The 13,548-nt window shown below is 33.9% G+C and overlaps 1 long non-coding RNA gene across 1 annotated transcript; it reads right to left on the minus strand.

Annotated features, from left to right (window-relative positions):
* Nucleotides 1-2,581: 2,581 nt before the first annotated feature.
* Nucleotides 2,582-4,037, minus strand: LOC107917517 (uncharacterized). The gene is made up of 2 exons (XR_001689739.2): nucleotides 3,401-4,037; nucleotides 2,582-2,962 (listed from the first exon to the last, which is right to left on the minus strand). It is a non-coding gene; the product is annotated as an uncharacterized lncRNA (long non-coding RNA).
* Between the last annotated feature and the right edge of the window lie 9,511 nt (nucleotides 4,038-13,548).

Consider the following 13,548-nt stretch of genomic DNA (forward strand, 5'->3'; position numbering starts at 1 on the left):
TATATACATTACCGAAAGGTACATGACCAACAACAAAAGGGTAGTCCGACACATGCCATTTTCAGAGTTCAACTAAAAGAGTACCAAATGGGCTTTGATAGTGTGGATGACTTCGACTTTGACACTCCCGAATCCGATAGCTGACGAACCAAAATCTATAAAACAAAGAATCAAAGAAACGGAATAAGCATTTAATGCTTAGTAAGTTTTTGAGTAATGAAATCATGCACAACTGAAGTATAGCATTCATATGACTAAACGAATAATTTCATATACACATATTCTCACAATCATACCTACTTCACATTTCCAACCCTTATATTCATACATAAGAAATCAACTTGACTAAAGGCCGGAAGCTTGTTAATCGATTGAGCGAATACTATTTAAAAGGAATCAATTATTCCAATGCATATACAAAACATACCTCATCGTTGGGGTTTTACGAGCGTATTAATTGAAATTATTACAGCAAGATTGCTCATTCCCAAACCAAGTACCTTCGGGAATTAGCCGGATATAGCTACTCGCTCAAATGCCTTCGGGATTTAGCCCGGTTATAGTAACTCGCACAAATGCCTTCGGGACTTAGCCTGGATATAGTAACTCGTACAAATGCCTTCGGGACTTAGCTCGGATATAGTAACTCGTACAAATGCCTTCGGAACTTAGCCCGGTTATAGTAACTCGCACAAATGCCTTCGGGACTTAGCTCAGTTATAGTAACTCGCACAAATGCCTTCGGGACTTAGCCCGGTTATCATCCGAATAATCATGCACATATATCAATAAATCATGACACATCCTTATTTCATTTTTATTACTAAAGCTCAAACACAAGACATTTATCAAACCTTACCAATTTCGGCTCAATAGCCACATACAAAAAGCATGATTTTGACTTGCTTCATAACATGACCTCTATTCGCATTCGGATGCCCGTCATAAGTATAAACTAATTACCTCAATATATGTAACTCAAGTAGATTCATTATATCACCGTTTATTTGTTATGCTTATATGTCATGACTTGAACAAATCATAAACTAAGTTCCATTACTCGAAGACTTACCTCGGTTGTTGTCGAACGATTTCAACAGCTATTCGACCACTTTTTCCTTTCCTTTATCAAATTTAGTTCCCCTTTGCTCTTGAGCTTAAATTTAAACAAATAAATTTATTTAATTATTTTTCACTTGGGCAATTCCATTCAATACATGTATGTCATACAATCTAAGTACAATGACCTTATTCAATACTATTTAAACATCATGCATTATCGAATTTCATCAACACCATCTAACTTCATATAGAAACACATATCATCCCAAGTCGGTACACAAGTCAAATGCATCGTTTAAATTGTTAAAGTCCACAATTTAGTCATATCTCTCTATCATAGTTTCTTCACTTAAACCGAATTAGCAAGCCCATATAGTCATTGGTCGAATGCTATATAACCCAAGTCATCAAGAGTTTTATTATTTAACACTTAGATATCCATTCAAAACACTTAACCGGCCTTTGACCAAGACTTTAAACAAAGTCTATGTTCGGCTATCACACATATGGGCATTATTAGTTTAAAATTTTAACAAGATTAATTTCTTTGATCTTAACCTAAATGACAACTCCCATTCTCCTTATTTCAACTGAATTATTCATAACATCAAGACTAAAATTTTTGCACCTTGAACTTCATACATTTATAAAAACTTTCATAACTTATTCGGCCTTATCAAGAACCATTTAACATGCAAGGAAAAATAATCATAGAGGAAGAAGTTAACATTCTAAATAGACTCAATTTTTGACCGAATGTACAAGGTGTCTCTAAGCTTCTCATCCAAAAATCTTTACCCCATTCTAGTCATTCCCCCATTGTTCCCTACAACATGAAAATAGCCCCTAATTCCAACACTTAATCATTCGGCATCTTGCTCAAATCACCATAGGAAATCTCAACTTTCTTGACATTACCAAGAGTGCATTCACAAATTAACTTAGCATAATATAAAGCCAAATCAACAAATTCAAAGCTTACCTCCTAATAGCTAAAGATGAATGCTGAATTGCTCTAGGTAAGTTTTCCCTTATTTTTCCTCTTTGTTTCGGCTTGAGAGAGGTAGGAGAAGAAGATGAACACCATCCTCTTTCTTCTCTTTTATTTAATTCCTTTTATTACAATTATTAATTCATTTGTTAATACAAAATTATTTTAAATTTGAATTGGTGAAGCATTATCTTTTCTTGGCCGGCCACTATGTTCATTATGGGTAAATTGACATGCAAAACCATTCTTTTCAATGCATGTACTAATAGACCATTGTAAGATTAACCTCTCACTTTCCAACAATGTTTCATATAAGTCCATTTTAATAAATCCACATACAAATGATCAAATTAATGTATGAAACTTTCACACATGCATTTACTCACATCATAAACACAGAATATAACTTTTAATCATTTATAAGACTCGATTTCGTGGTCCCGAAACCACTTTTCGACTAGGGTCAATTTAGAACTGTTACACGGGCTTATACCAATAATCAAAAAAATAAAAAGAAAAAACAACAAATACAAAATAAACTAAAATTTAAATTCCAAATATCCATAATAATGTCCAAGTTTTACAAATTTTCAGGCCCAAATAAAGAATCTATTCTAGCCCAAGTACATTTTTTTAACCTAAACCCTAAACTCGATTCTAATAACCTAAATTAAACCCAAATTAAAGCTTAACCCAAAAGGGCCCAAATGAAAAAATGGCCCAATAAGCCCGAGTGACCCAGATACTGGTTTCAAAAAGGGAAATCCTAGTCTTCTGATCAGCGCCGCGGCAATGGTTTTCACCCTAGCTATCTGATTTCAAAGCAGGCCCAAAACAGTGAAGTTTCTGGAACATGCCAGACCTGCATGGCTTTCTCCTCCGTACAGTAGTCTCGTGCTCCCATAGAACCTGCGAGAGCAAAGTGATTAACAGAAAGGCCAGCTAAAAAATATGATTTTCATTTTTTTCTTTTTATTTATTTCGTAAATCTGGCTATAAAAGCCATGGGTGAAATCCTTTATTTTTTACACACACTGTACTGTACACACGCACAGAGAACAAAGAAAAAGCAATTTAAGATTAGCAAAGGTGATTTCAAGCTTTCTTTTGTCCTCTCTTATGATTTTTTTTCTTTTTTTAGTTTATTTTTTCATTTGGTTCAGATTTTTTTTAGTATGTGAGTCGATCCTAATGAAAGCTCGAATACTTCAGAAATACTGAGGTAAAGGCGAGGGAGCAAATAGTGTTGAATCTTTGCTTTATGAACCTATCTTCGTTTTTAAAAAAAAAATAATGTGAGATTTGAAGTTTTTTTTAAAATAAAAAAGGGAGGAAGAAAATACTTACTAAATTTCTCTAAGCATGGTCAAGCACCTTCAGCGGAGAGGATGGGTACTGTTTGCATACTGTTGATCACCAAAACAATAGTGGTTCGGCTGCTAGCAAAAGAAACCCTAGAAATTTGATTTCAAGGCTGTGATTTTCGGCTAAAATGGGGCTGCATTTGAAAAGGGGGGAATGGGGAAAAAAGGTTTTAAGTAACCTTTTAACAAAACGATACCATTTGCATAAGTGAAGGCCCGCTCGTCAACTCATTTGGCAGGCCCGATCTGCGCATTGTCACTCAAAAATGGGGAATTTTCATGACGAATCCTTCCCCTTGCGCACAGCCTTCAATTTGGGCCCAATTTGCCTACCTTATATTTTAAAATTTGGTATGCTAATTTGTGCGTTGTTTCAATTTGATCCGCGGTTCATTGCAGCATTGTGGGCACGAGATATTTACAAATTCAGTCCCCATACATTTATGCGCTTTGAGCATTGGTCCATGTTATGATTACTTTATTTGCAAATTATCCTCCCTATTTTATTGCAGTATTAATTTGGTCTTATAGCTGTACAATTGGTTAATTTAAAATATATTTAATATGTTTATGCATTAATCCATGTTAATAATTTTGTTTGGTTACATTTGTATGATTATTTTGAGATTGTTTTTATATTTTCACCTTATGTATCCTATTTCTTTAAATATTATATATATAATGGTATATTAATCGTTCTTATTAAAATTTTTTTTATAATAACTATTATTTTGGAGTGTTTAAAATTCTTTTTACATTATATTGTTTAAATACCTTATTATAAAGTGTTGTCAAAATATTTATATACATGCTGATACATAGATTATTTAAAATACTTCTTGATTTATGAAACACTTAAATATTTTTATGTACATATGATACTATTTTGGAACTCCATTTGTTACTTTAAAATGTGTCTCTATATTATGTTATCCTAGTATGTTATTTAGTATTTCTTCTAAATATTTTTAAGTAAATGGTATGTATATAATCTATATGATAATCTAATTTCACATGTATTTATTTTTATATGTATGTTTTTTAATAAAAAAATTTATTATGTGTGCTATACCTTGCCATGTATTATTATTTCTTCATATTTAATATATTATTTAAGTTATCATTAAACATATGTTTTTGTATTTATATTTAATTTACATACATTATTAAAACCATGATATTTTAAATATATAGTTTTTTTTTAAATTGGTACCTAATTATTTTTATTAAATGCATAGTATGTGATAAAATTAAGTTAATTTTACAATTCATATTTTTATTTCATGATATTCTAACATTTAATTATTTCTAAAATATATGTATATAACCCATATTAAATTATTTTATTATAGTCTACATTATTGATTTCAAATTAATATTTCTTTTATGTATATATATATATTTTATTTAAAATTATTCATGTGTATAATGCGTTTCTTTTAAGAACTATATTTAATTTAAGTCTTACCATTTATTTATTGTATACACTCTCATATTTTATTATCCTTATACATGTATTATTTTCATCAATCCAAATCAAGTTGTTATATATAAAATTATGCTATATTTTGTTTTAAATTTCCCTTTATAAATGTAGTTTTATAAATATACATCACTAAATTTATGTATTTTGTAAATATAATTTTCTTTGTTATGTACACTCTATCCTATCATGTCTTTTCTTTTATATTTCATGTGTTATTTAAGCAACCATGCATATTATCAATTTTTAAAATCTGTGTTTGAAATATTTTGCATATTGTTCGATTCAAATGTTTTATTCTACAATATTCACGTTAAATAATTATGTATCTCTAGCTTTCATACCAATTTGTGAACTTATTTTATGTGTTAATTAATTCATCATTATTTTGAAAATGTCCTATACTATACTAAGTTCTAATTCCATTTCATTTTGTACATATTTTATGGATCATTTTATATTATGTCCCGTTAATTATTGTTGTATACCATTTTTGTATTGATTGTTCGTCGTCCATGATTAAGAATTTGGTCATTTTACTTAGAATAATTGTACACAATTGTGGATTGGTTAATTGTGACTTGTTGTATCCTATTATTTCATGCTCATTAACCCTTTTTCATACAAATGTTTTGATACAATTCATTAAGCATTCCATTTTAAAACGGATAAACGTGTTTTGAGCAAATTTCCAATTTTCTTTATCATTCAAAAATTTTGAAATAAGGCAATATCCAATATTTGGGGAATTCAAAAAATCGTGCTCAATCGTACTGGGTATGATTTTTCCGGTGAACTAAATATTTGGATAACCTTTTATAATTTTAGTGTACGAGTTTTCAAAAGTCGAAAATCAATTGCGTTTTAAAGGTATAAGGGATCGTATCCAATCGTGCTGGGTATGATACTGCATATCTTTGAAACGAGAGAATTTTGACCACTAATTTAAACTATTCGAACATTTTAAAAAAAGAATCATACTTTGGAAAATCTTTTCTTTAAAAGACCGTTTGGCATAAGGATAGCATCAAATCAATTTGGTACCAATTTTTGGGCGTAATGAGGGTGCTAACCCTTCCTCATGCGTAACCGACTCCCGAACCCACTTTTTGATTTTACATGAATAAAGCGTTTTAGTAGGTGGCCCAATCACACCTAAATCAAGAGGTTGGTGGCGACTCCACATTTTTGTTTTCAAAAGTCGATCCCCATTGTTTTCAAAATAAAAAAGGGTTTCAACACCCATAATTAGCCTCAGCAACCCCTTGTTGTGGTTTACCCTCTCTAGCTCATTTTTTGGGACAAGTATTTAAGTTAGTAGAACCAGAAGCCCTTTTAACCAGAACCTTATTCTTTTCCCGTTTTTCGTGTTCCACCTGTTTGATCTCCTCTACAATTTTGGATTTCTCAACTAGAGTCTCAAACACCGGTTCTTAAAGTGGAGAAACATGAATTTTAAGGTCAAAACACAACTTATTTTTAAACCTCATACACTTATCTTGTCTTGTGGCAACCATACTTTAAGCGTAGTGGCTAAGCCTAAAAAATTCAGCCTCATATTCCACTACAATCTTCTCTCCCTTCTTCAACTCGATAAACTCAAGTCTGCCAGCTTCCACATACTTAGTGCCCAAATACTTCTTTTGAAAGGCTTCTTGAAAATATTCCGAGGTCAAACGTTTAGCATATATACCCCTTACAATAGGCTACCACCAACGATACGCCTCTTCCCTTAACAAGGACACAGTGCCCTTCAATTTTTGTTCTGGAGTACAATCTAGATCCTCTAGAATCCTCTCTATTGACTCCATCTAGTACTCAGTCATGGTAGGGGTCATTCCAACAACACCTTTATATATTTCTGCCCTATTCGGTTGGAGCCTCTTTGTCACAAACTTACAGCTTCCCAATCTAGTTTGGGCTCCAACAACCCTTTTGTAACACCCCGTACCCGAGACCGTTGCCGGAGTCGGACACAAGGGGTTAACAGACTTAATTCCCTTATTTTTACAGTCCATTTTAAAAATTTCCAGACTAGCTGGCTAACTGCGTCACTGTCACCTTAAAAACCATATCTTGGGTTCCAAAACTCGAAAATCAGTTTCGTAAATTTTCCCTGAAACTAGACTAATATATCCATCTACAAGTTTTTTTCTAGAATTTTTGGTTGGACCAGTTAGTATATTTTATTAGTTAAAGTCTCCCCTGTTACAGGGTTCGACTGCTCTGACCTTCATGCATTACGACTTATATATCTCCCTGTACAGGGCTTAAATACTTATGCCGTTTGTTTCTAATGAAACTAGACTCAAAAAGGAATCTATAAATATATGGAATGACTTCTAATTATCTCTGGTTAATTTATAATGAATTTCTAAAGTCAGATCAGGGGATCCAGAAATCGCTCTGGCCCTGTCCCACGAAAACTTAAATATCTCTTAAAATACGACTCATATGACCGTTTCGTTTCTTCCATATGAAAGTAGATTCATCAACGTTCGATTACATAATTTATTCACTATTTAATTCCATTCTTACTATTTTTAGTGATTTTTAAAATCCACACCACTGCTGCTGTCAGCATCTGTTTTTAAGGTAAACCTTACCTATTTCATGGTTTTCCATGAATCAACTAGAGTTTGTCATACATAGCATCAAAATAATCATAATTAACCATTCCCAATGGCTAATCGTTACCAAACATTTCCATACCTCTCAATGAACAACATACAAGACGATTATAATGCTATGCTCAAAGTGTATATAAGCCATTTTCGCATGGCTATCCAAATTTATACAAAACCAAAGGGTACATGACCAACAACAAAAAGGGTAGTCCTATACATGCCATTTCAGGGTTCAATCAAAAGTGTACCAAGGGGGCTTTGATAGTGTGGATGACTTCGACTTCGACAATCCCGAGTCTGATAGCTGACGAACCAAAATCTATAAAACAGAGAATCAAATAAACGGAGTAAGCATTTAATGCTTAGTAAGTTTTGAATAATGAAATTAGTTTCGGCTAAGGTATAACATTCATATGGCGAAATGGATAACTTCATATATGCACATTCTCATAAACATACTTACTTCACGCTTCAATCAATATATTCATTCACAAGGTATCAAACCTAACTAAAGGCTGAAAATTCGTTTAATCAATTGAACGAATACTATTTAAAACGAATCGACTTTTCCGATGCATATACGAAACATACCTCATCATTTGGATTTTATGAGCGTATTAATTTGAAATTTATAGCAAGATCGCTCATTCCCAAACCAAGTACCTTCGGAGTTTAGCCGGATATAGCTACTAGCTCAAATGCCTTCGGGACTTAGCCCGGTTATAGTAACTCGCACAAATGCCTTCGGGACTTAGCCCGGTTATAGTAACTCGCACAAATGCCTTCGGGACTTAGCCCGGTTATAGTAACTCGCACAAATGCTGTAACACCCCGTACCCGAGACCGTTGCCGGAGTCGGACACGAGGGGTTCACAGACTAAATTCGCTTACTATCGCAGTCCATTTTAAATTTTTCCAGACAGCTGGCTAACTGTGTCGCTGTCACCTTAAAAATCATATCTTGAGTTTCACAACTCGAAAATCAGTTTCGTGATTTTTCCCTGAAACTAGACTCCTATTTCCATCTACATATTTTTTCTAGAATTTTTGGTCGGGGCAATTAGTACAGTTTATTAGTTAAAGTTTCCCCTGTTACAGGGTGCGACTACACTGACCTTCATGCATTACAATTCGGATATCTCCCTGTACAGGGCTTCAATACTGATGACGTTTGTTTCTATAGAAACTAGACTCAGAGAGGAATCTATACATATATGGAATGACTCCTAATAATCTCTGGTTAATTTATAATGAATTTCCAAAGTCGGAACAGGGAATCCAGAAACTGTTCTGGCCCTGTCTCACGAAAACCTAATTATCTCTTAACATACCACTCATATGACCGTTTCGTTTCTTCCATATGAAAGTGGATTCATCAAGGTTCATTTAGATAATTTATTAACTATTTAATTCTATTCCTACTATTTTTAGTGATTTTCCAAATCTACATCACTGCTGCTGTCAGCATCTGCCTTTAAGGTAGACTTTACCTATTTCATAGTTTCCATGATTCAACTAGCCCTTTTAGCATAAATAGCACAAATTATGATAGTGATTAACCATTCCCATGGCCAATCCTTGTTAAGCATATCCACACCTCTCAATAACCATATCCATACCAAATGATTATAACATTATGCTCAAACATATATAAGCCATTTTCGCATGGCTATCCAAAATTATACAAATCCAAAGGGTCCATGACCCACTACAAAAAGGGTAGTCCTATACATGCCATTTTCAGAGTTCAACCAAAAGTGTACCAAAAGGGCTTTGATAGTGTGGGCGACTTCGACTTCAATAATCCCGAGTCCGATAGCTGACGAACCAAAATCTATAAAACAGAGATTCAAAGAACGGAGTAAGCATTTAATGCTTAGTAAGTTTTAAGCAAGACAAAGTGTTCTCAATCACTATTATTGGTCATTCATTTCAACTGTTCGATGAAGTTAATCTAGAGCTTCATCTCGATCTATAATATCATTAAACGCAACACTTGGCTGCCACATATATACTTTCGAATAATAATGACCTAGATGGTCAAATATTTCCAAAGCACATTCTCACATTTGGAGTTATAATATTAATCACATTTACCTACCTCTTTGATACTGATAATTCACCTCGAAATCACTCCACCGATGAGTAAGTAATACGTACCTGAACATCTTGAATACATAATACTTATTTGATGGTAACTTAATGCAGATACTCAATATCAAAGTCTTACTTGAATCCTAGCATTTAGCCGTCGGGTTTTTAAAGCTCGGATATAGTACGAGCACGAAGCCTACGGACATTAATCAGGATAATACTCTCGCATAAAGCCTGCGGGGTTTTAACCCGGATATAGTACTGACACAATTGCCCTTCGGAACTTATCACATTTATACACTTTCACATCCATCACGTTGGCCACTCGGCCCTGTCACATATATACACTTTCACATTCATCACATCGGCCATTAGGCCTCATCACATATATACACTTTCACATTCATCACATCGGCTATTAGGCCTTATCACATATATACACTTTCACATTCATCACATCGGCTATTAGGCCTTATCACATATATACACTTTCATATTCATCACATCGGCCATTAGGCCTTATCACATATATATACACTTTCACATTCATCACATCGGCCATTAGGCCTTATCACATATATATACACTTTCACACTCATCACATTGGCCATTCGGCCTTATCACATATATACACTTTCACATTCATCACATCGGCCATTAGGCCTTATCACATATATACACTTTCACATTCATCACATCGGCCATTAGGCCTTATCACATATATACACTTTCACATTCATCATATCGGCCATTAGGCCTTATCACATATATATACACTTTCACATTCATCACATAGGCCATTAGGCCTTATCACATATATATACACTTTCACACTCATCACATTGGCCATTCGGCCTTATCACATATATACACTTTCACATTCATCACATCGGCCATTAGGCCTTATCACATATATACACTTTCACATTCATCACATCGGCCATTAGGCCTCATCACATATATACATTCACATCACAATTATCCAAATATACTTCACATATCACATATACTATCATGTATACACTTTGTCTTGGCCGAATCTACATTAATCATTTCCCAATGAATAATTCAATTTCACGCCATACTATCATTTCATATTCGAATACTCATAAACTTACAATTTCACAAATTTTAATATCAAAGATCCATCTAACACTCATGTATCGTTTTACAATATCACGATTTAGAATTCACGTATGGGTTTAATCAATAGCTTATGAGTAACTAAAACAAGTTTTATCCATGTTTACAACAAAATCACATATTCACTACGAGCTGTTTTCCTGAGCAGTAGTCACTAAATTATTTATAACTGGAGCTACAAAACTCCAAATCACTTGCCGTTAATTTTCCCTGAATATAGACTCGTATATATTCCATCCATAAAATTTTCAGAATTTTAGGTTTGGCCAATCAATACCAGATTTTTCTTAAAGTTTCCCCTGTTTCACTGTTTGACTAATCTGACCACTCTTCACTACGAATCAAATTTCTCATTTTACAGAATTCAAAATGTGTTGTATTTGATTTCATTTGAAACTAGACTCATTAAGGAGTCTAAGCATATAAATTTTATCTTATAACCATTTTTGTACAATTTATAATGATTTTCTAAAAACAGAACAGGGGATTTTGGAGTCATTCTGACACCGTCTCACACAACTTTAAATATCTCTTTATAGGAAATTTGTTTGCTCACAAGGTCTCTTTTATAAGAAACTAGACTAATTAAGCCTTGATTACATATTTTATTCAGCCTATAATTCCACACCAACAATTTATAGTGATTTTCTAAAATCACGTTACTGCTGCTGTCCAAAGCAAATTATTACAATTTGCTCTTAACTTTCCAAGTCCAAACACATATGAACTTACCATTTGAGTTTAAGACATATCATGGCCACATCATATCTTATTAAATCAACTCATTATGTCCTATTATGATTGAATTTACTCAACGTTTAATCACTTAAAACTTACCTCGGAAGCGGTTGACGACTAGATATCCACGGCTATTCGTCTACTTTCTCTTTTCCCCTATCCGACTTTGATCCTCTTTGCTCTTGGGCTTAATTTAACAAATAAATTGATTTAATCATTTGAGCATCGAAAAGAGGAACTCAAGATACTTAGCCCATATATATATACATTAGACATTAAAGTCACATACATATGAAATCATGAATCAACTCAACATATTAACCCACACTTCCTTTTAGCCGATTGTCTAAGCCAAGATAAAAGCATCAATATGCTTGCCTCTAACCGAATACATGCAACACCAATCTTCTTCCTATGGCCGAATATGCATGTCTATGTTGAGGCCGATTATATGCTTAATACTTCCTACAAGTATGGTTACTTGTATTGATTATATATCATCTTGTTTCAAGTTCAAAACTCGGCTAATACGCATATATACACTAGTAATCAAATACTAACATTTTGCACTTCACCTTACTACCATTTCACATCTATTTTCTACCATGGCCGAATGCATCAAGACACCATACCATTCAATTTTGGTCATGGGTTACACAAAGAACTTAATGTCTAACTCAAAAATGCCAAAAAGAAAATCCAAGAGTCATCAATCATCATCACATGTATCATTACAAAGCTTTACACTTAGCATGCAAATGACATCAACACAAATCCACCTTAACCGAAACTTAACTCATCTTCATGCCTCATCACCACAACGTCAAACATCAACCAAGAAGACAACACCCTTGGCCGAATATCATCTCCATCTCATAGCAAAGATTTAAACCATGGGCTAGGTAGAACTCAAACTAACAACTAAAAACATGCATGAATCTCAAGGACAACATCAAACATACCTTAGTCTAGCAAACCACCATAGCCGATTTTCTCAAGCTCTTCCCCTTCCTTTCTTTCCTCTATTCGGCCAAAGATGTTCAAGAATGAACACTTTTTTTTTTGTTTTCTTTCTTCAATTCACGGCAATGGGGGGGAAACATGGATGAGACAATTTTTTTTCATCATCATTTACCTTTCCATTATTATTTTATTACCCATACTCCTTATTTTATTTTATTGTTTCCTCCCATGATGCACCAACACAACATGTCTATGACATGTTTTGCCCATCACCCTTTGTCCATCCTAATGTCATGGCCGGCCACTACTAGATGGGGGAAAAATTGACATGCAAGTCCCCCCTTTTTCAACATGCACTAATAGGTCCTTATGTTTTGATCTATCACATTTCAAAAATGTCACACATAAGTCCTATTGACTAAATTCACATGCAATTTACTAAATCGAAGCTTAAAATTTTCACACATTTATTTTAGACAATAAATATCATATTCAAATAATTTGGTGACTCGGTTTAGCGGTCCCGAAACCGCTTTCCGACTAGGGTCACTTTAGGGCTGTCACAAATGCCTTCGGGACTTAGCCCAGATATAGTAACTCACACAAATGCCTTCGGGACTTAGCCCGGATATAGTAACTCGCACAAATGCCTTCGGGCTTAGCCCGGAATTAGTCACTAGCACAAATGCCTTCGGGACTTAGCCCGGATATAGTAACTCGCACAAATGCCTTCGGGCTTAGCCCGGAATTAGTCACTAGCACAAATGCCTTCGGGACTTAGCCCGGTTATCAATCCGAATATCCATGCACATATCAATAAATCATGACACATCAATATTTCATTTTCATAACTAGAATTCAAACACAATTCACTTATCAAGCATTATCATTTTCAGCTCAATAGCTACATACAAAGGGCATGATTTTGATTTGCTTATAACATAATCTAATCGAATCATAATCTAAGTTTCATTACTCGAAAACTTACCTCGGATGTTGTCGAACGATTTCGACGGCTATTCGATCACTTTTTCCTTTCCCTTATCCAACTTTGGTCCTCTAAGCTCTTGAGCTAATTCAAAC

The sequence above is a fragment of the Gossypium hirsutum genome, chromosome A01 (genome assembly GCF_007990345.1).
Source record: "Gossypium hirsutum isolate 1008001.06 chromosome A01, Gossypium_hirsutum_v2.1, whole genome shotgun sequence".
Classification (NCBI taxonomy): domain Eukaryota; kingdom Viridiplantae; phylum Streptophyta; class Magnoliopsida; order Malvales; family Malvaceae; genus Gossypium; species Gossypium hirsutum.